The following is a 24,385-nucleotide window of genomic DNA, read 5'->3' as shown; positions in this document are numbered from 1 at the left end:
ATAGCACTACCACTAACCGAGCTTTTGAAAAAAGACGCCCCTTTCCAGTGTGGCGATAACGAGGCCTCTGCATTCTCGCTTATAATCGACCTTCTCACAACGCCTCCCGTTATGGCCCATTTCGATCCTTCTGCGCCTACCGAAGTCCGTACTGATGCCACCAGTCACGGAATTGCCGTAGTACTGGCACAACGCCAGCGTGGCCACGACCGCGTTATTGCATACGCCAGCAGGCTCCTCTCGCCCGCGGAGCGCAACTATTCCGTCACTGAGCGTGAGTGTCTGGCCCTAGTTTGGGCGGTTGCGAAGTTCCGCCCATACTTATATGGCCGACCCTTTTCCGTTGTCACAGACCATCACGCGCTTTGCTGGTTATGCTCATTGAAAGACCCTACAGGAAGACTTGGTCGCTGGGCCTTACGCCTCCAAGAATATTCGTTTTCTGTCACCTACAAATCTGGCCGAGTACACAAGGACGCTGACTGCCTGTCTCGCTACCCGGTAGACGAGCCTGACGAATCCGACAGTAGTACCGCCGACGGCATTGTCTCTGTGTCTGCCTTCGCTAACATCGCCGATGAGCAGTACCGAGACCTATCGCTGCGAGTACTCATCGAGCGTCTGCGCTCTACACCTACCGACGCATCCGTTCGCCGATATGTCCTTCAGGGCGGCATACTGTACCGAAGGAACTTCCCCCCTGATAGCCCTGACCTTCTTCTTGTCGTGCCAAAACATCTACGACAGACTGTGCTCTTTTGAGATGCATGACGCACCCACTGCAGGACATCTTGGGGTAACCCGCACGTACGACCGCGTCCGCTGCTGCTTCTATTGGCCTGGTCTCGCTCGCTCCGTCCGACGCTATGTGGCTGCTTGTGATCCCTGCCAGCGTCGGAAAACACCTCAGGTGCTACCTTCCGGTCATCTCCAGCCGATCACCGTCCCTGTGTAACCATTCTTTCGTGTTGGATTAGACCTCCTCGGTCCCTTTCCCACGTGATCCTCTGGGAACAAATGGGTAGCCGTCGCAACTGATTGCGCCACCTGATACGCTATCACGCGAGCTCTCCCTACCATTTGCGCCACTGACGTCGCGGACTTTCTCTTGCGTGACATTGTCTTAGTGTATGGCGCCCCGCGACAGCTGCTTACTGACCGTGGTCGTAACTTCCTCTCGAAAGTTATCGCCGACATTGTGCGTTCCTGCTTTATTCAACACAAGCTGACTACCTCGTACCATCCTCAAACCAATGGCCTGACAGAGCGCTGAAACCGTACTCTTACCGACATGCTGTCCAAGTACGTTTCGAAGGACCACCACGACTGGGACGTTACCCTTCCTTACGTCACATTTCCTTATAATTCCTCCTGGCATGACACCGCCGGATTTTCTCCATTTTATCTACTCTACGGTTGCGAACCGACCTTGCCCCCTTGACATGGTACTTCCTCCTGCTGCGACCTCAACAACCGAGTATGCGCGCGACGCCATCGCCCTCGGCGACCATGCACGCCAGCTTGCCCGTGCTCGACTGACGGACTCACAAACCACGCAGCAGCGTCAGTACAACGCCCGCCACCGTGACGTACAGTTTTCGCCTGGTGCACTCGTGCTCCTGTCGTCACCCTCTCGTCACGTCGGACTTTCAGAAAAGCTCCTTTCGCGATATACAGGGCCCTACCGCGTGCTGCGTCAGGTGACGCCTGTGACGTACGAAATTGCTCCTGTGAGCTCAACCTCATCATCTATTCTGGCATCTAGTTATGTCGTGCACGTCAGTAGGCTCAAGACTTACTACACTGCTTCAGATTCCGGTCTTTAGTCGCTCGAGGACGGCGCTTTTGCCGCCGGGGGTAGTGCTACGGGATAGTATTTCCAATGACGAAGAGCCGAGCAGTAAGAAGACGACGACGACGATTGGAAGCTAGCGCGGGCTGTTGGCTCTTGGCCAACTGCGGCGTATTGCCTTGTAGATATACTTGTAAATAGCTTTTCGTCGGTGTATTCCTACGTAACAATATTACCTCAAAGGACCTAATTTGGCTTATAGATTAACACCTTCGCATACTGCCACAGCTGCACTCTGTCATATGCGTTGCAATCATAAAGGAGTGCTTGTCCACCAGTACTCCAATCTCACTAACAGTGATCACCTACACAGCTAAGTAGATGGTCATGATTCAGGTGGCAAATAGCTAAGAGAAAAAAAACTCCACTCACTTTGAGAGCTACAATACTGCAATAACTTGAGAGATGGAACCATTGCAGGCAGCAGACCTCTTCTCAGCTCCAGCACAACACCAACTTGCCTTTCAGTAAAAGAAAAGGATTGATTAGTAATAATGATAAGTTACCTTGTTTTTGCTGAGTATCAATACAATCTGACTTTCATACATATCCACTCTCCGCTTTAGTAATACAACTGAATTATTCGTAAAATAAAAGAGTCTATGATGATACAATTCGCTTCTCTTGTATGTCCAATTTTTTTCGCACTGATACCCCATTTACTGCCCAGACATCATTCGAAGCAACACGTCTTGCTGCACCGCATAAAGTTGCACCAAGGAAACACAGCAGAGCAGCCAGAGCAAAGAACTTTTTTTTCTGATCACAATTAAAACGTGCACCCAAGCAAGAAAGTAACGATTACAGGTAGTGAGCGACTGCTATTGCCTCGAACGTTTATTTCCGTATTTTAACAGAAGCTCTTGTATCGGATACAGTATGCTCTCAAGCCAATACAGGTGTCAATACAAGTGCGCAACTGAACGCAGTTTTATTCTACGCTTTTAACGCGAGTGAGCAAAAGGTTAGAAGTACCTCACGGAAATTGCGATCGAGCCGATCGCGCTACGACTGGAATCGATCTGAGATGATAGGGTGATCCCATTCCCCATTGATGCGTCATTTTTGCCCTAAGACGTTGCGTAGTGGTCTTTCGAAACAATATTTCTGTTCGCGACACCGGCTTAACTTATTTGGTTTGCATAAAACCTACGTTATGCAAACCAAATAAGACTAAAATGGGCTTACCTCATGAGCAAGTTACGAGCGCGCGTAGACTGTTGAACACCCGTTGAGAGCAAGCAGGCTATCCGTCTCCAAGCGCATATGTGCACCCAAACACAGGACAACTTCTTCGATGCGGCAGCGTGCAGAGTTTTGTACACGAAGTGAAAGACATCCAGCGCCAATATCTCCGCGCGATGACAGCAAATGACGAACGCACAAGCGTTCACATCACAGCGACAAATTCGGAACTTTGCGAATTCGAACGTGCCGAGACCCAAGCAGCGTAACTATCCATCGTTTCTGTTCTTCGCTCCGGATGCGTCAATCTGTCTTCCTTGGGGTCTTGCTCCACTCTTGAGTACAAATCATGAGATATTTACGGCAAATTAACAACTTTTACAACACGACACGAAAAATTCCGGCTGACTACACATGTGCAGCTCCGTCTGCCACTCCGAACGGACGCGCAGCGCGCGCTGCTCCCTGGTGCCGCACTCTGTGAGCGCGGAGAACAGAACAGAATCGGTTTCGTTTTCGCATTTGTGCTCTAGTTACTGGAACTGCAATATCATTGCTTGACAATTAATTGAATTCTAAAAGAGGAGAGCGCTTTCTCTCCCACAAGTTAGGGCGTTTTATACAAAGCGAGAGAGAATGCAAGAAGCAGAAAGGCAGGGAGGTCAACTAAAGCGTTCGCTACTGGGGATAGCAAACCCCTGTGGTGCAATGAAGTGCAAAGCAATGCACTGCGATGCGTCCATAAGCTCTAGTATAGTGATAATTTGGGCTGGTTGGTGCATGTAATGAACGGGTAAATAATGAGTTGTGTCATAACATTACCCATATATAAAGTACATGGAACTAATGGTGTTGCATTCTAGGTCAAAAAGAAATAAAGCTTGAATCGTTACATCTCGGCACTGGGCATTCTTTCTTTCCGTATTATTTTTTTCTTCTTTTTGACAGTACACACAGTACTAGCACGGTAATAGGTCCTTCATCTTCAGTCACCTTCCAGTAGGTTACACACATGTCTGTGCATGTTCGCGCTCTTTATTCTACCGCACAAGAACGAGCGCGCTTACCGGTCTTGTTTCAAGATGAAGCGCCAAATGTTTGCGATTACATCTTATCGCAAAAATTAACACATGAACAGTGAAGATTATGCGGAATCGATTTCTCTCAATGAATGGGCAAGTATTTCGAGATATTTTGTAAATATTATGTGAATGAGTTAAACCAACTACACTGCAGTTCAGCAATGCCCTTTGACACTTGGGTTAATTGCTTGCTGCATTCGAAAATTTCATCCGACCGTTGTACTTGGATCTGTAGGCCGCCAGTCCCCTTCGAGACCATTTGTGACAAAATGTAAACGCAGTTACGGTCATTATACCACTCCCTGCGTTTCGGTACTGATTTAGAGTGCGCACAATTTTTGGCGTATAGAGCACCCATGTCATTCCCAGTGCGCCAGCACCTGAATGCCGCAAGCTTTTTTACGTATGCACGTTTGCCCGCGGCTCTTCTTTCACTTAAGCATATATGCTGTCTTATTAACTGCAAAGCGCTTCATTTGAGAAGATTGCGAGAACACGCATATATTTGCGCATATGATCAGCGTTACAAGGCCCATATGCGCGGCAAACTGCAACCGCAATAGAAGATGCGTATATACATATTTATACGATCTGTTATTGCAGCTTTTGGCAGAAGGCTAGCTCTCACATTTTGTACGCATCTTCATAATGCGTACAGTTTGCGTGTTCAATAAAATATTGTTAGCTGAAACTTTATGAGTACGAGCGCTCATTCAGATAGCTTAAATTTTCTCACAATAATACGGATGTTCGCATAACAAAAATACGGAATTCTGTCTGTTTCCTCCAAAACAGTGTATAGCCGTTATATGATTACCGTGAAAATGTCCGTAAAGCTTAAAACGGAGAGCACTTTGCGTATAATAACCGCAGATTCTGCCGTATTTGTGAAATATGACATAGTTTCCGTATTTTTACCTGCAGTTCTACGTATAATGACAGAAATCCTCCGTATAATGACGGAGATTTTTTACTGTGTGATGACTTCATACCTTGTCATGTTCTTATGCTGCGGTTTTTTGCAATCTCCAAATGTATATATATATATATATATATATATATATATATATATATATATATATATATATATATATATATATATATATATATATATGTTCTTCGTTTCAATAAAAATTTAGTTGAGGTAGCGCGCGTCCTGTCTGTTTCTAGTCTGTGTCTGTGTCACTTCGCGCTACAATCCAAGAACATATGTGAACAAGACCTGGTTAGTAATAACTAGTGAGCACTGCACAAAAGTTGAACATGAAAACTACTAATAGTAAAGACAAATACTTTGCTCAGCTGAACTGCAAGATATTGCAAGTATCACAAAGACAGCATAAAAGCTGGGCAGGACAGAGCACTGACTGTTAGTTATAGTTGCAAAGCGCACACCAAATCGAGACCTAAGCAATCAAATCTAAACTGCCGGAAATTATCATGTCTCTCCAAGAGACCACTCAGGAACAAAAGGTATACTTTTTATAATTCCATCTCATAGATTACTGATTTAATTAAACTTTAGACACATGACCCCTTGTGTGTCACAAATGCCCTGTTCTAATTACCTATGCATGATCACGAGCCTTGGTGAAAGAATGACTTGCACTAATGTTTTCAAGAAACACAGGTAAAAATGCTGCTTGTTCTCAACTCTCTGCTGTGACAGCACACTTGTATGCAGTTGTGGACACAGTTGCCTATAGGGCTCAAACCATATGTTTTGGCCGCACAAGTACAGTCTACCAAACACCTGGTTCAAGATAGCTTGCATCTCGGAGTGTGCAGCCACACTGGTGGCACAGCATTCTTTTTTCACCTTGCCAGTTGATAAAGCCTCAGCAGCTGCAATCACCTGCGACTGCTCGTAAAAAGGCCATAAGGTCAGGCAGTAAACACAGATACCATGTAGCAAAACTTTCAGAGTGCATTGTGAGTCAAGGTGTGTAATTTGTGCTTTAGTTCGGTAGCGCTGCCACATTTACAACTATTCATTGCAGCTCCTAAATTTCAACCACATCAACAACATAAATTAGGACAGTTCCTTCAGTGCGGTGGCAGATGCTCAGCTGCAGGCTTTCTAGAACCATGCATTATCTTCAGACAGTGCCAGTACAGCCCGTAGCACATCTTTCAAGCACTCCAGACAAGTACATCAGATGCTCTGTACACAGAGCATCTGATGTCCATTTTCCTATAGAGGCAAGGTAATCCCTAGAACACGTTTTGTGACAGGCATGCTGGACCCTTTGTCCCCTGAAATGCAAGTGCCATTGCTACTTCAGTGACTGTAGTGTCCTTTACGTCTAAATGAATATTGAATACGTAGTTGTAACATGATGACGACAAAAAAAGCCATCAGCCATCAAATTTGTGGCAAATCTGGGTGCAAGCTATTCTCTTATGAAATATACATGTAGGCATTGCGACCAATGTGCTCCTAAGATGTATGAGGCATTAGTCATTGCAGAGCTGTAAGGACATGCCAATCCTAGGATGATTATGTTCTCGAAGCTTTTTTCCCCACTTTCCATCTTTTGAAATGTGTATACTCTAGTCATGAAAACAAAAATGCTACAACTGGCGTGTGGTAAGTTTTGCGTCTTATTTCCTAGCAGCTCATTGAAACGAGCCGCGATGACAAATTCAAATGCTGTCACCTCATCAGACAGTCAAATTTCTTACAACACTAACAAAACGAGATAGGCATTAGAGTGAGCATCACTTAAATACATTACACTGGTTTAAAGTTATTGCGCCGCTTTGTGCCAGATAAAAATTTTAGAAACACCAAAAATGTTCAGATTCTACAGTCGACCGCGAAAAGTAAATAAAAAACATCATTAAGCTTTCTTAAAGGGGTTCAGAAGCTTTACAACTGGCAGTCTTGGTGATGGACACGCTGATAGATGAGCAGCCATTCCACTGAGACGAGAATGTTGAGGGCTTCGCATGAAAGTCTGAGAGATACTGAAGAGTAGTTCTTGGTCCACATGAAGAAGGTTGCTTGTATACACGTCTGATTCACCATACTGAATGCATGGTGTTACCGGAACTTTATCTCCCTGCGTTGTAGTAAAGAAATCATGGTTAAATTTAGACGATATTTAATATGCAAAAAAGAGATGAGACGTGCAGACGGGACACAAGAGTAGAGAAGTGGACAACACTAATGCGAAAAACATGTTCCATGGAATTGTTTTAACAAATAGAATTTTTGTACTATGTGTCATTCATTATGAGGGTTCGTAACTGCGACATATTTCATATATAAGCAGGTAGAATTATCAGCTTGGTCACTTTGTACAAGCTCGTTTGAGGCAAGAAATCGAGTTTCAAAAAGGCAACCTCAACATTCTTCATTAGAAAAAGAACACCTCAGATGACATGCATTCCTGTGAGTGGGAATTGCACAGTTCAAGAAAAATAAATTAAAAAGAATAAGCACCTGCTACTGCAAAAAGCTAAAAAGATGGAGAACATTAAAGCGCAAATACAGTTGTCACATTATATTGATCCAGTAAAGCAGAAATGGAAATAAATCAGTGATACTCTGTCTCTTGGCTTTGAATGCAAGAAACGTAAAAACAGGAACTTGCAGCAACGCCATTTTGAATTTCCCGCGTTTGCTACACCTCACAAGTTTGGCATCGTCCAGTACTCGGGGATAGTAATCGCTTAAAATTAAGATGAACGAGCGTCGGTATAAATTAACAGGATAATTAACCGGGCTATATTTGCGCATAAAAAAAAACTCACGTAGCGAAGCTACTGTCAAATACCCGATGACGCGTCTGCGGGCGTTTCGGCGAACTATTCAGAAAGGAATGCGAGTTTCACTTGTTTCACGCCTAAGCCAAGATAGAATTTGAGTTTCCTACTAAACTATATGGATATTTACGCTCCGAATAAAACGCTGGAAATTTTGTTACGTCACATTGCATGCGTATGAAAGTGAGAAAATTGCTTTTATTGTATGCTGCCCAGGTGGCATGTAGCAGCCACCACTCTTATGCAGCAAAAGCATGAAAGTGGTACTCGCGGCAAGAAAAACAAGCACATACAGCGCCAACGTTACGCCTCTTGGAGTTAGAACTAAGCACGATCAAGCCTGTTTTCTAGCCTTCATAACGCCATGAACACGACCAAACATCGAGCGAAACAACTGTCTGCTCTCGAAAATTATTACCACTTCCATTTACATAGCTATCGCTGCCACAAGCAAAAGTCAATGGGCTAGCTGTCCACAAGCCGCAGGTTAGACTGACAGCAACATATTACGGTAACGTAAAACAATTTCCACGCTGACTTAGCTGCCGCGGTGTGCGCTAAGTGCCGCAGTTCTCGTTTGCCGCTCGAAATTCACACCATGATGACGGGCACTGCATCTTTCAATGAAATATTGCACGCTTTGCTCCGGAGCTCAACAGGAGGGCGAAACGCATTTACACGTAGCTGAAATCCGCACGCCGGAAACCCGTCGACGTTTCCGAACCCCATACAGCCGCTTCACTTGGACGGGAGGCACTTCTATCAAACATTTCACATGCGACATGTCTCACACCGATTATGCGAACATGAGAAAATGACGCAGGCCGCATTGCGACGCCGTCCAGCCGTGCATGCACCGATGAGCTGCGTGCGCGGACTTGCAGAGAACAAAACCATACAAAACGTTACGCGCGAGAAGATTGCAGCTCTTGTTGCGCCATGGAGGAAGGAAACTGAGGAGAGGCCCTACCCCCTACGCGCGCTAGGAGAAAAGTCTGGAGGAAATGACGTAATGGTTCTCCTTTGTTTTGCTGTTCTTTTTTATTTCTTTGCTGTAGTGGCCTCGCCTTTCGGGCCACAATGGCGGCTTTGTTATTGTTGTGTGCGCTCACACGTGTTGCTCCGTAGGTTTCGTGCCGTAGCAAAGGCGCCATGCGGGCATGTTTGCGTTGGTCTCCGTGTTTCGTTGCGCTGCGTTATCTGGACCCTGCTCTTCCGGATGTTGCTATGGCCAGGTGGGACAGGAGGAAATAAAGTTCGTGAAATGAACGCGCATGCAACGCTGTACGCAATTTACCGCGCCACGGCAATAGCAACGGACGAAGGCGTATCCGCGGGAAATTTTGCCCTCTTTGGCGGAATCATGCTAACGTGCTAATGATTGTTTAGTATTGCTGCGAAGCGCACGGGTCCGAGCAGCACGGTTGCGCGCAGCGCGGCATGGTTTCGCGAGAAATGTACACAAGAGAGGAGAGCTGGCCCAATAGGCGGAGCAACGCCATGAGCAACGCCAACTTCAGGGCCTCTCCTGAGTTTCCTTCCACCGTGTGCTGGGCTTGCAGCGATAAAGAAAGGAAACGCATCAAGGCAGATGACGATTATTTTTGTGTGGCAGAAGGGGCAAGCCAAAGGGTGTAAACTGTTCTTAGAGTGTAGGTGTACGCGCGTATGCTTTCAAAGCGAAGTAAACGGTGAGAACACAGCGCGTGAAGTCTTCAGCAGTGGGAACATCTGTCCACATTGCAGTTCGCTTTCAAGATACGGTTCGTGCGGCCGTGCCACAAGCAGCCGCCGCCGAAGAACGGTTGATAATGGTTCGACGCGGATGAAAAGGGCTCAGGAGCGATAACGGCTCAAAATGAACGGAACGTCACTAGCGCACCTGGCCCCGCCACCTGCAGTATTTTGCTTACGCCATTCACTTGGCGCCGCCGACCACAGCAGCTCGTGTCGCCGCAGCGCTGTCGCTTACACTCGTCGGATCAAGTTTCATAACATTGATAACGACATGGACAGCGTGCAGATGAGGAAGAGTCACAATGCTTACGCAACTCAGACAAATCCCAGAGGAGTTCCTGTGTGATTTTTTTACCGAAAATGTGCAGCCGGCGGTGGACCCAGAGTTGACAATGCATGTAAAAGGGGTGCGAAGCTTTTCTTTTTATGTGAATCCTGCCCAGCTCCCAAAAATCTGCTCAAGCTGAGACTTCCTGATGGCTGTGTGTCGTTTTTTTTTTATTGTCGCATGCCCTCGAATTGCCATGAATCCTCCTGTGTAATGACATTAGAGCAGTATTCACGTCCGAAAGCAAATGCAGCCGATAATTGGGCTGCCTCAGGTCTGCGGCCTGGCGGCAGCTCCCCTCCCCCGTTTCCGTCTACAAGTTAGGGCGAGGGGTCTAGAGCAATCTTACACCTCCCTCCGCACAATGTGAGGGGGGGTCCCAATTGACCGTGGAGGGGGAAGAAGCGGATCCATTGCCGTAGTAGCAAAAATTTACTGTTGGTGAGCGTTACAAGTGCCCGGCGTGCCCCCTTGGCTCGCCACTACATCCCCCCCCCGCAATCGATGCAAATCGAGCTATCAGAACGTGCATGACGCGCATGCATGACATAACATGAATGACAAGCCGCGAAGCTGGCATGCATGTCGTGACCTCATCATCATCATCAGCCTATTTTGATGTCCATCGCAGGACGAAAGCTTCTCCAGCGATCTCCAATACTAACTGTCTTGTGCTAACTGGTTCCACGTGTCTTCAAGTTTCCTAATTCCATCACGTCCACCTTATTATCTGCCGTCCTCGAGTGTGATTCCCTTCCCTTCCCTTAGCACCCATTCTGCAACTCCAATAGACCTTATTTTGTTATAGCGCAAACTTGACACGGACAACAGAAGGCACATCTGACACACACAGCGCTTATCGACCAGCAGTTATCTCCCTTACGCATTGCAATGTCTGCCCAGCACGACTTCTTCCTCTTGATGTCAACCAGAATATCACCTATCCCGGTTCGCACTTTAATCCACATCGCTGTCTTACAGTCTATTATCGCCATACCTAATATTTTTCATTCCATCGCTCGTTGCGCGGTCCTCAGCGTCTTCCCAAGCTTCTTTGGTAAATTCCAAGTTTTGGCCCCATACTTTAGTAACAGTAGAAAGCAATGATTAGCAGTAAGCTACATGGTCATGATTTAGTAATGCCTGCCGTAAGCTCTACAACAATTTTTTTATTTTTTTTAATGTCCCTGATCAGAGGTTCCTGCGAGTAATTAACCTCAATAAAGGTTTAAGGCTAGTAGCGCCGCTCAGGACGAGCAAAAAAGGAAAGAGGTAGGGGTAATCAAAGGGAGCGGAAAACAGGGTGAGCGCTCACCCTGTTTTCCGCTCCCTTTGATTACCCCTACCTCTTTCCTTTTTTGCTCGTCCTGAGCGGCACTACTAGCCTTAAACAGTTATGACATACCAACTCGCCCAAACTGCCACGCTTTTGACCTCAATAAAGGTATTCTGCTCAGGTTCTAAAGACTGACTGCTGACCATGACATTTCGTTCTATCGCCAGGCTGTGGAACATTACTTTTATCTTCTGCATACTAACTGTCAATCAGACTTTTACACTTTCTGCGCGAAGGTCCTCAAACGTTTGTTGCAAATAGTCTGCAGCGTTGTTCAGTATGCCAGTGTCATCTACAAAGCGCAAGTGGGTTAGCAATTTACCGTTAGCCATCACTCATAACCTTTCCCAGTCTAACTGGTTGCACACCTTTAAGTATTCAGTGACCGCATTGTAAATATTTTGCCATTGATCATGCGAAGCCTTTTGCAGATATCTGGCTATGCAAAGTCGGCGCGTTAGTGTCATCCGTTCGATATCAACATTCGTGGGAAACTTCATTTTTGACCGCTGTTCGGAGTCAGTGCGCTGCTGCCTAGATGTCCCGATCTAATCATTCCAGCTACCTGATTCAAGCGCAGGTAGCGCGCGTTTCATGTATAGCCAATATCAACGCGTTAACTGCCAATGTTCATTTATCATATACTGTAAGCTTGTTCACTTACTCCCTTATAATTAGGGTGAAAATTAGACTGAGGCGTTCCAAGGGTGTTTTCTTATTGAACACCCTTTACCGTTAAAAAGGGTGTTCAAGGGCGTTTACAATGGTAAAGGATAACAACACCCGCATTACACCCATAAGGGTGTAAAAATTTTAAGAGTGTACGCCATTGTGAAATAAGACTGTGCAAGTTTACGAAACTACAGCTACTTCAACGTGCATTTCTTCATCTCTTTGTTGGTGTGTATGTTTGCTTGCTTGTTTGCTTGCGTGCTTGTTTGTTTATGTTACACTTAGGACCAATGGCGTTCAAGTGAGGAATGTTGATTAATAAAAAGACACTGAAACGTGCAAATTATAATCTCATGATGATACAAGTCTTGCTCTTAATGCGAGTTTTGCGGCAGTACAATGACTAAATTTCATGTTAACTTCACGTGTGCAGCAACTGTTGAATGATACAGTATTAAATTCATAACAGAATGAATATACACACAGTAGGAAACTGGCGATCTGGGTTGGTTGGCGCGTATGCTTGAGAATTAAGTCGGTCAAAAGACGAAGAACATAGGCGAGACGTGGCGCACATACATATGCACCGCATAGATGATACTTATATGTAAACAACATTAGCTAAAGCTGCGTAAAAGTTAGCATATTTCGCAAGCGCCATAACCGACTCGGGTAGGCGGGTCCAGGTTTAGAAGGTACGCGAGATGAAAAGCTGTTGAGAACGTTAACTTGGCATAACAGGATTGCGACTTTACACGGGTGGCCAGTGTCAGGTGAGCTGTATTAATGAACCGTATGCTAACTAGAGCGGAGCAGGTACAAGGATTCTGTGCATAACATTTACCAACTATACAGGCTGTCCCAACTATCGTGCACCAAGAGTTGAAAAAAGTCGCGGTTTCGCCCGAAACGCGAAGCATCGATTGTCAAAGCAAATTATTGCACAGCTGTACGAAGTACGGACAGTAGAGTTATCGGCCCTATAAACTTGGAAACATTCGCCTATAACTGTATTAATAAGCATGGTATCAGGGTGCACGACCACACATGAACACATCACACTCGATAAGTGCCGGCACTCGCTGTCAAAGCGTTGGTGTGAGCAAGCGTGGCAGCAGCAGCGAGTGAAGTGACGTTCGGGCGGTCTATAGCATGAACGCCACAGTGGCGAGAACTCGGCGCGCACGAACGTATGAACCGTCCGCAGACCCCTTTTAAAATACGGCACGCGCGACCGCGTGCCGCCCTGCAAAGTGCACACTTATTGGCGGAGTCGAAGCCAATCACACGCGCCATGGTTGCTTAGTAGCTATGGTGTTGGGCTGCTGAACACGAAGTAGCGGGATCGAATCCCGGCCACGGCGGCCGCATTTCCATGTGGGCGAAAATGGCCGTGTACTTAGATATGGGTGCACGCGAAAAAAACCCCGGTGGCCTGAATTTACCGAGTCCCTCACTACGTCGTTCCTCATGATCAAATCGAGGTTTATGCGTGTGAAACCGCATACATTAATTCTTTTTAAGCCCTCCGACCCCCTTCCTCCTGCTCTGCTTCCCCACTTGCATCTATATATCGTGCGCGAGATGGAGCGAGAATTGTCAGTTCCCCTTGCGCCCGGCCTCGAAATGCGCAGTTGCTGCCGGAGGACCACACCGCCGCCCGTCCCTGCCATCTCCCACCACGTCTAATAGATGCTGATAGGCGAGTTGGGGAACCATGATATTGAAGCCGCTCACTTAAAGGGAAGCTGAAACACTTTTCGAAAAAAATGAGCTCTCTGCGGCATTCTACAGTTTTGATCCCCTGAACACGAATATCTGGTTCAAAAAGGGCGGAAACAAACGCAAGCGGCTGTTTTTTTTTTCAAGAAAACGCGCACCAGCGCCTCAGGGCATCGCGCGAACGCCGCTATTGCCCGTGATTGGTCGGGGCCGCTGTGACGACGTTGGCGGTAGTCGCCGGTCGGCGCCGTCGCATGTCTCCGTTTCAGAGCCTAGCACCATTCCTTTCTCTCTGGTAGCACGCGGTTCTGCTGTTCTGGCTTCATAGCTGAGTTCTAAGATGGAACGTTCTCGCTGTCTCCGACAGCTTGTATTTTCCCCGTACATGTTTGAACCCACAGCCGATACAGAAAACGATGGCGGCAACGGCGGCAACGACGATGTTGAGTGTGCCAACAGCGAGAGCGATGTGTGCACCTTCTCGCGCGCTGGAAATCTTAGCTGGTACGTATGTTATTTTTTTTCATGTAGCTGCACGTTGCAATGACGGGAGAAAAAATGCGCTAAAGTGTCACTGGGAACATGCTGCTGGAAGAATGCCGAAGCACCAACTTCTGATTGGATTCTAAACACGGGCGCAATTCCGCGATGTCAAGCACCTTGCCGCTGCTTGTCTAAAGTCCCGTGGTTTTTTCAGCGTTGATACACGATCGCAAACATAAGTGCCGCGTTTCAAAGCAAGCACATGCAGTGCTGTGAGGTACAGTCATGGAAGTTGCTTATCATACACATCCAGAGATGACCAGAGGTATTATATGTGCAATATTCATACTATGGTTCGACGACTTTGCGAGTGTGGCTCGATCAAGAATCGGTATGCGTGCTCCATGCTAGTGTTGACAAAGATATTAGGCAGTTTTAGCACCGCCGTGTGGTAAACACGATAACTGAACCGTACGTCGAATGTCACTAGACAAGCCTACACTCCATTTAATACCTCAGGTGTAACACTGTGGAAGCTACGCTCGAAGTCCGGTCAACAAAATTTATTACTGCGCGCGTTTCCGTCTATGCTTCACAGCGTGCCAGCGGCGTTTGCTCGCGCGAGCATGCACGTGAAGCTGCCGCGACGGGCTGCAATTAAAAAATACCGAAAAGAAAATGTTTTTAAAAGAACGTGTTAGCAGCCGTATAAGTATAAATCTACGGAACGAAGTTTTTACACGCCGAGTTCAACTACTCTAACGCAAGCATGACAATATTACCGTAACGCCTCATGTCGTGCGATTTGAACACGATTGCTGAACAGCTAAATCTGCGGGCACCGCGAGGTAGGACGAATAACAAATATCACTGAATGCGCAAGCGTACCCCCGGCCAGTTATTTCACTGTACCAGAACAGCGCCGAACAAACAGCTGTAGTACAGTGTTCCGTGACAAAGCGGAGAGGCAAAACAGGATGAAAACGGCAAGCACTTTGCACGTAGGTGCATATTCCCGGCTGTGCCTCCACTTCGCTTCGTCGTAGACCGTTTGTTCGACACTAAGGTGATCATCTGGAAAAAAATTGCCCGTGTGCACATTAAAACCGTTATCTCACGCTTTCTCCTCTTGGCGAAGGCCGCTTTTGGAAGTGGCGAGGTGTTTCTCTTGTAGGAGAATATAGACGGAACAACGCCGGGCTTCAGTCGCGCCGATTTAACTGGAATACCGATTGCCCGCATCGTTGTCAAGCTCCGATGATAGTCACTGTCGCGGAAATGGTCCGAGCACAGCACAGTTGATTTCGTCGGCACGAACTTATCTCTCCTCACCGCACGTACCCACTGCGCTGCAAGCTTCTTTTCCTTCGGGAATTTGTGAAACACCACATCGTCTCGCCCGCCTGTGTTCGCGCAGCCGAGTGCTGCACAGAACGAGGGCATGTTGGGCGCCCTTGGCTATAGGCACTCACGCAGCACAGAAGGAAAGAACAGTACGAAAATCGCAAAACAAACGTGAGCGGCGGCGGCGGCAGATCTCTCGTAGCGTCGTTCAGTAAAGCGCAGGACGGAAAGAGGCATGCCAGCACATGTCAGCACGCCGGTCCGCAGCTCGGTTGGCTCGGTCTCCGCCCATGACGTCTCTCTCGCCGGTTCTCTCCTCTGGCAACAACCTCACCCGGCGCTCCGGGAAGCGATGGGGGCGTGTCCGCGCGGGTGATTTAGAAAGCGATTTCCGCCCCTTATATTAGCAAAACGAAAAAAAATTTTCGGAACTGTAAATTATTAGGTCTGTTCTTCCCAATCCCAGCAATTCATGGAAATTGAAAACCGTTTCAGCTTCCCTTTAAGTCTGACACGTTTAACATACATAGAAAGGACATACACAGGCGTTGGACGGCAACTACAACAGTAGTTGCAGTCCAGCGCCCGTGTATATGCGTTTGTATGGGTGCGTGTCTGGTTTAAGTGCGCGGCTTCAATATCGTCCCACCAACGCCTTTCGCACGGCGAAAGACAGCGCCCTTGCCCTCCGCTGCCTTCGTTCGCGTACGCCAGAATGAGCCGGGATCGTCGGCTTCGCTCGCCCGCTTTCACTCGCAGATATTAAGCATACGACGCGCTGCGACGGTGTTATCGCACTTCGACTTTCTACGGGGAATGACGGCGGCGGCGACAGCAAAACTGCGCCTAGAGTGTCCATGTATTTGCTATCGCAATAATTTTCAAATGTCACGTAGCTGGGTAGAAACAAGGTAATGTTGTTTGCGATTTCATGGAAATACTCGGATTATTGTTTGCATTCCGCCTAATTAGATAGCTTTTAATTAATCAACTGCCGAATTATTTTAAATAGATTAAAAGGGTCAATGCGAAAACTGTAGAGCAACATGAAAAAGTCCCGATACAGCCTTCTGCTGCTCAATACGGGGTAGATAAAAAGTATTATCCGAGCGTGAAAGAAGCGCGAGAATACACGCAATATTGCCGCGCGACTGGCTGCTCGAGTCACTTTGCGTGTAATCGCGGCCCTTTTTCACGCTACACACTAAACATTTTACACCCTTATGGGTGTTAAGTGGGGTGCTTTCTGCATTTACACCCACGTCCACACCCTTTTAGCACCCTTTTCGCTCAAAACACTCTATCACAAGGGTGTATACCACACATAATGTGCGACTTTGCTAGAAGAAGGGTGTTAAATCAACGACTGAACGGTGTTGAACGCATTGATGCATAAACCTAAGTAACGTGTACACGTCCACGCATTGAGCAAGGTGTGTATGTATTGCATTTTTAATGCGAAAGCATTTTATGGCCTTTCAGGTAGGAAAGATGGCGTTATCCGCAACAACCATCCATACGGGACCCTGCTCATGCCAATCTTGTCATTTCCTTTGAAAGCATTCAGAACCGCGCCGCCCTTTTATTCTCTCACATTATTCACGTCATTCTAGCGTCACGTCCATGAAAAGAACACTAGGTCAACCTGACCTTTGGTTACGTCGTAGGTACCTTCGTCTCTGTATTTTTATAGAATATGGTACTTTAACCCTTCTCTTAAAGAAAATAGTTTCACCCCACCAAGTTATATCTGGTCTCGCATGCACCATCAACACAAGATTCATGTGCCATTCTTCCTTTTTGTCAAGAACAGCCACTGAATGGAACCGCCTTTCCGCCTCCACAGTCTCAATTTGTGACACCACCAATTCAACATCGCTGTTCAAAGTGTCTTAGAGTTTGATTTTCTATTCTTGCCCTGCAGTGCAAATATTGTATACTTTCACCCCTTCTTTCTGTTGTATCTACTAGGCCTTGAAAGTATGTATAATAAAGCAATAAAATGTGACGTCATCAGCGTCTTGTAAGACGTCAGTAGTGATACAGAAGGTAGGAAATAGAACAACGTTAATTATGAGCAATTATGGGTAAATAATGTGTATTAGGGTGGAATAAATTCGGTTAAGGTTCGTACAAACTGTAGCAAGGTGGATTGCGGCAGATGAAGGTAGAATTGTAAAGGACACGTGACAATGTAGGACGTATCACGGTCACGTGATAATTGCAAGTCTACATCCACGAAGTCATTAAGTTTTCGCATTCCTAAGTGACTGTCGATCTTTTTCTAGGATTCTGATGTTACTGGCATGACGGCCACTCCGAAATGTATCATTGAGAAAATGTACGCACTTTCACTTACAATTTAATTATCACTATATTTTGTGCTCACAATTATATTATCATGCAATTAAACACTTCTAAGACAAACTGCAATAGCATAATAAAAACGCGTGACCTACTTGCACAATTCTGCACGAATGTTTCGGTGTCCTTAAAAGCCCAACAAAAAGTGGCGAAATTAAAGAAGCTGTGTGGATACATTGCTGAACAAACAGGGACGTGCTGTTAGACGAGCCTCTGCTGTACAATGGCATCAACGCACAATTTGCTTGGTGAAGCCATAACGAAGACATATATAGTGGCGAGATCACGCTGGAAGTTCTCAAATCCGAATTTCCACGTACCTTGCCTAAGTTATTCAGAGTTTTACTAAGCTACTGGTCTGCTTTCTAAGCGCATCCTCGGACACAGTTTGTAAGGCTCAGCCTATATATTAGGGGCTGGTGGCGTCAAAGCTGTAATTGCTTATCCACAGCATACGCTCTTACAAACACATTCTTCAGCCGCCTCATGAATGCTTACGCGTCGCTGTCGCACGACCAAGATGTCAGGGTCTTTATCGAGCCAGGATATCGCTGTAACTAGGCTGTGACCTTGCAAGGTTGCTTGGTTCGGACGCAGCAAATAATCTAATCGCACCAGCAGAAGAGCGCCGATCGTCTCGCAGCTCACGGTCCCGATTTGTGTACTGTAGCCTCAGTCATGCAGCACAGACTGCGCCCCCCCCCCAAAAAAAGAAGAATGCTCGGCACAAAACGTAGTAACAACTTCCCGCCTCACCGCTCTAGTTGGAGGCCAGAAAGAAGCAGCAGCAAACAGGCGGCCATGCGAGCAAGCAAACCTGTCAGAATAAACGTTCAATTTGCGCGGCCGCCCCCTGCCCAATGAAAAGCGACCGGAAGTGACGGTAAGACGCTGTACAGTCACATGCGCGTGCGTCTAATTGTCGTACAAAAATCCCTCACGTGACCTGATCCTAGGTGCCTAGGGACCGCATTGTTTAGGGATTTTTGAGAAGGCGCGATGCTGGCGCCGAGCGACGCCGTGGCGTGTTCGTCCTAGGCCTGATCGTTCTCTGGACCGCGCATTGTGCAACGTTGCTCATGTGATTGTACGTGCGTTGCTTGTGTGTTGGTTGTAGGCTCTGTGTTACTTGGCGGAAAGACGTGAGTAGTGGCGGTGCGGCAGTGCGGCTTTGGCCTCGGTGAGCTCTGGAACTACAGAATCTGCGTTGTGTGACCCGTGCTTTCTTGAGAACCCGGCGGTGGTGACAATTGAAATATCGAAGTGGCCTAGCTCCTCGGCAGCGAAGTTCAGCGAATCACGATGTGGCGTCGCCGTGTCCGACTTTGCTTAACGGACATCGAGGGATGTGCTGCTCGCTGCAAGTCATGTAAATGCAACTGCGTCGACAGCCCACTGTTCAGCGCTGAATGTGTGTTTGGTGTGCTGTGCTTGAAACTAGTGGTGCAGCCGTGCAGCGGGGGTGGCTAAGGAGCAGAGTGGCTTAAGGGCTCCGTTTGCGCGTTCACAGACATGTGCTTCCGTCTTGATCTCATTAGCGGCTGTCGCGGGACTGTGGTGTGCTAGCTCCTTGCCTAATATAAGGTTTACGACGCTAACACACAGCATGTTCACGTTTTTCCGCACTATATGTCATTTGCATGACGGCCGAGTTGAAAACGAGCATATGTCTGTGTTATTTGCATTTGTGTGTTGTAAATTACTTTCTATTGTGGAAGTTCTGGGAGTCTTATTACGCAAGGAGTGCGAACGTAAACATAAACACATGTGTGTCTGAAATTTTGAATTACCCATAATACCTTTTACGACTGATAAGTGCGCTACACGGCCTGTGTGAATCAGCTAGCGTATGTTGCGACGCTCTTTCGTGTGGTAGAATGATGCATGGTGCGCGTTTATTTCTGTACTGTTGTAAAAACCATTTGTTTATTCACTCAATACAAATGTACGGCTTCTGCGCCATAGTACATTTTAGTTACGCGGTGAAGCATACTAAAAGTGGGAGGGGGCCGCTATCAGCCAGCATAGTATGTCCACTTAGGCGACCTGAGAGGCGGAGGGTTCGCGAGTGTATGATTAAAGAACTTTTGCCCCTTTTCACTTTTAGTATGCTTCACTGCAGTACATTGCTTAGGCTTCACCGCGAAATATTAGTGTATTGCGAGAAAGATATTCCTAAAAAGCCTAATTATGCAAATTTTCTTTTGTAGCTTGCTACACCGCAATACAGGGGTGTAAATAAGCATCGTGCAGTAAAGCATACTAAGAGTGGAAAGGGCACATAGGTTTGCTCATTATCTTCAATTGTGATATAATTTGCAAGTGCATCTGTGCTCGTGGTAAGCTTCATTGACAATTCTTTGTACATTACAAATTCATATTGCAGGGAAGCTTACTAATGCACATTCGCCATTATGGTACGTATTATTCACTTTCAATGCAGGAGCGCAATGCGGATTCTTGCCCCTGCTTTTGGCTGGACTGCACATGCTCTTTGAGAATTGATTCATTGTTCATAAGTGCACTGGTACTTTACTCTAAACTGGATGGCTCAAGTTAATATGGAAGCACAATTTTTATTAAAGGGACAAGATGTTGCCGAGATGGTTGCTGCACAGCTTTCTTTTTTTCTTCCTGGCACCTTTTCTACTTGAAGCTTCCATTGCAGTGTTTCGAACCTCTTTGAACCAGCACATAGTGTATATAAAAATTGGACACTGATTGGGAACATCACCTAAGTTCATGCCTATCTATAGTAAAGAGATGTAGCATGACCAGACAAAATAAAAGAAGTCGGTGGGCTGTAGCAATACTAAGTGTTGAATGGTGCTTTATCCTTTCCCTTGAGTTTTCTGTTTTTGTGCTTTTTATGGATCCTCCGCAGTAACCATGTGAGTGGAGAACTTGAGCTTGTTGGTTTCAAGTCTCGTGGCTGTTACTAACAGAACAGTGTGAACGAACAAGGGCTTGGAGGCATCAGTTCACCTTGCTTGCCTCGTGGTGCTGCTTCATAAGCACGGTGAGCATCTAGGCCCACTAGGAAGGGAGGATTGTTGCAATTGCTTCTGAACTTTATTGCCACCAAACCAACAGTGCTCTCAACGACAGCTTTTGGACAGTAGAATACTTGCACCCAGCAAAGTCTTAAGAAGGAAGCATTCAAGATGTGCAAAATGGGCTTTTGAAGCTGGCAGCATTACTGAAGGGGATTTGCCCATCTGCACTCTTTATGGATACACAAAGATGATTTCCTCATTAAGAGGGATTGTTTCAGAGGTCGTTACATGGCAAGTGTTGGGTGTTTAGTAGCTTGTCTTTGCCCACTGTTAATAACCTGTTCCTTCTCCAGTGCCTACTTTTTGGACACAGTGTGCTTTCCATGCATGCATGCATTTTAGCTTGTAAAGACGTCTATTACCCCTTGCCTCAAGCTGGTCCTTGCTGATGTCACCCAAGAAGGCATTGGGGAGTATGGCAATGTACACTTACAAAACACTGTTGATACCAGTGAAACCAAATTAATGGAGCTGCTGTTCTTTTTTTGTCCACTCCATCCTTGTTAGTTACAATGAGCAATGTCCGAACAGAAGGCATATCTAGTTGGTTGTGCATAGCCTGCGCACTAAGACTTGTTGGCATGTTATGGCCTTAGCACAGTGTTTATATGTAAAAACCTTCTGATGTGTTGATGACTTCCTTCTCTTTATCATACTTTGCCTGATGGAGCCAGCAAGTGGGTCAACCAGATGTTCAACCTTGAGGAACAGGCCTTGAGGAAGGCCTTGAGGAACACCCTCATTTATTTACGCCCTCATCATACTGTACGAAGCTTCGCATGATAAGTGCGAGAATTAACATCTGCTGGTTTTTCAGTGTTATTCCTGTCCAGCTTGCTGAAAGCTATCCTGAGTGTTTCAAAAGCAAACGACCGCTGCTCGACAAGAAGTGCTTAAAACAAGGGTCGCTATAACCACGTGTCACACGAGATGAAGGCCACTGAGTGTACAGGTGGTTTACTTCATATCCAACAAGCTTGGTTCTTCCTTTGCTAGTGAGTAAACTCAACTAGCCCCGAATACATGGCCTGTGACAAACTATGTGCCAGATGCTGTGTCCCCTGCAAAGCTGAAGATGTGTATGAGATCCTGACACCCTGCAGCGGCTTCTACACTGGGCAAACAGGCTACTATAAAAACGACTGCCTTTACTAATATGCTAATAACATGAAAATGGGCAGAAATTTGGCTATTCATTGGACCCAACTGCAGGTGCAAGCCACTCTTCCACCAGATGTGTGTTGTTCACAGAAACTGGAGCTATGCAAATGCAGGTAAAAACAATAATGTTTGAAAGTAGTAGAGTTGAACTATATTCTGCACAAGCACTGTTACCTACAGCGCTGGTACCTTATAGCCACAATTCATGGCTGCACCACCATGCAAAGGCACTATTCTTGAATTATTAACTTCTATTATATTTATGGTGGCCATACATTGCTATTACATATCATCTGCATTGTGTGCAATATGGTTAAATGTCAATTATGATAGCCATTCCTAATCTGAAATGCAACAAAAGAGCAAATATAGGCAACAAATTGCAATTCAACGAGACAAAAGACAACCAGTGCACAGGATAAGTGAGACTTCCTTTTATTGAAAAAGAAATGTCACATGTCTCATGCCACTAGCAGTGGGTAGCAATCTTTCAAGCTTGGGTGACAGAGGCAAAACTTAGCAAAATGCTACAATCGCGCTGTAAAATGGCCTTGGACAGAAAAAACCGACATCATATTGTACAGAATGAAAGGGCAGGACTCCATCCAAGCACCACATACTTGACATGGTGTAAAAAATGTTGACATGCCCTACCCATAAAGAAAAAGCAACAAACACAGAAAACACGCCTTAAAATGCAATGTGCAGAGTCTGAAACCAAGAAGGGTTTTGCTGTCTCAATTATTAAAATTGTCAAACTGTCTCGTCACTTAATGAACCTGCACAGCTGAAAAGGAAGGAAGGAAAACCCAATAGCAGGGCTGTAGAAAATGTCACCAAGCAAGTATACTTTGCTTACCAACGATACCTGTGGTTTAGTTGTGGTCTGTGTAAAAACTAATTGTGTATAAACTTTTCTTGTTTAGAATGGTTTAGCGGATAGGAAAAAATGACCATAAGGGCACCAGGTGTATGCATAGTCTACGCACAAAAAGCCACTGCTTTCTTACTTTTTTTCTCTCTACTACAATTCATGAGTTTTAAGTGCCTTAATAGCACTGCTAACATTTTACTGCAAAACACAAAATTGGGCAACTTGTAGCATAAAGAACATTGCAGTTTCAGTCATAATGGGAAACAATGATGCAGTAGCTGGTGAAATATGCGCAGGAGGCTTACTTCATGCAGTGTTTGTTGAAGTGAACACTTGCCAATGCAAGTCGGTAATCTTAAACAAGTAAAATAAGTAAGAGTCGTATTTATTTGTGGGAGTTGTGCCTCACGGTGTTAACGTGGAAAGACTCTGCTTTTCTTCCTCCTATTTTATATCCGGACTTAGCCACTGATCTACACCAAAACAACCCTTTAGCTTCTTACTGCTGAATTCGTTTTGGTTTTCTCAAATCTATATTTGGGCTAGCCATTGCTAGGTCTTGCGCTTTGCTTGAGGAAAACAAGAAACCCACAGCTCCATCCAGTAAATCTGAGAAGCCAAGTACTAGAAGAAGATTAATGAAGCAGGTGCACCCAATCATTGTCATCACATGTAAGAAGAAAATTTAACATAGGACTGCCTTCGCAAGTGGGAAGGTGATGTGTAAGAACTTGAAGGTGTGAATGCCAGCTCTATATACAGTACGCAGACATTGAGCAGGTGTTAGGCAATCATGGCACCTGTTGGCTAGATCACGCTCTCCGGGATCAGTATCACTTTTAGTATGCTTCACCGCGTAACTAAAATGTACTGTGGCGAAGAAGCCGTACATTTGTATTGAGTGAATAAACAAATGGTTTTTACAACAGTACAGAAATAAACGCGCACCATGCATCATTCTACCACACGAAAGAGCGTCGCAACATACGGTAGCTGATTCACACAGGCCGTGTAGCCCACTTATCAGTCGTAAAGGGTATTATGGGTAATTCAAAATTTCAGACACACATGTGTTTATGTTTACGTTCGCACTCCTTGCGTAATAAGACTCCCAGAACTTCCACAATAGAAAGTAATTTACAACACACAAATGCAAATAACACAGACATATGCTCGTTTTCAACTCGGCCGTCATGCAAATGACATATAGTGCGGAAAAACGTGAACATGCTGTGTGTTAGCGTCGTAAACCTTATACTAGGCAAGGAGCTAGCACACCACAGTCTCGCGACAGCCGCTAATGAGACCAAGACGGAAGCACATGTCTGTGAACGCGCAAACGGAGCCCTTAAGCCACTCTGCTCCTCAGCCACCCCCGCTGCACGGCTGCACCACTAGTTTCAAGCACAGCACACCAA

Source organism: Dermacentor variabilis, chromosome 6, assembly GCF_050947875.1.
Source record: "Dermacentor variabilis isolate Ectoservices chromosome 6, ASM5094787v1, whole genome shotgun sequence".
In the NCBI taxonomy this organism is placed as follows: domain Eukaryota; kingdom Metazoa; phylum Arthropoda; class Arachnida; order Ixodida; family Ixodidae; genus Dermacentor; species Dermacentor variabilis.
Note: the sequence above shows the minus strand (reverse complement) of the source record.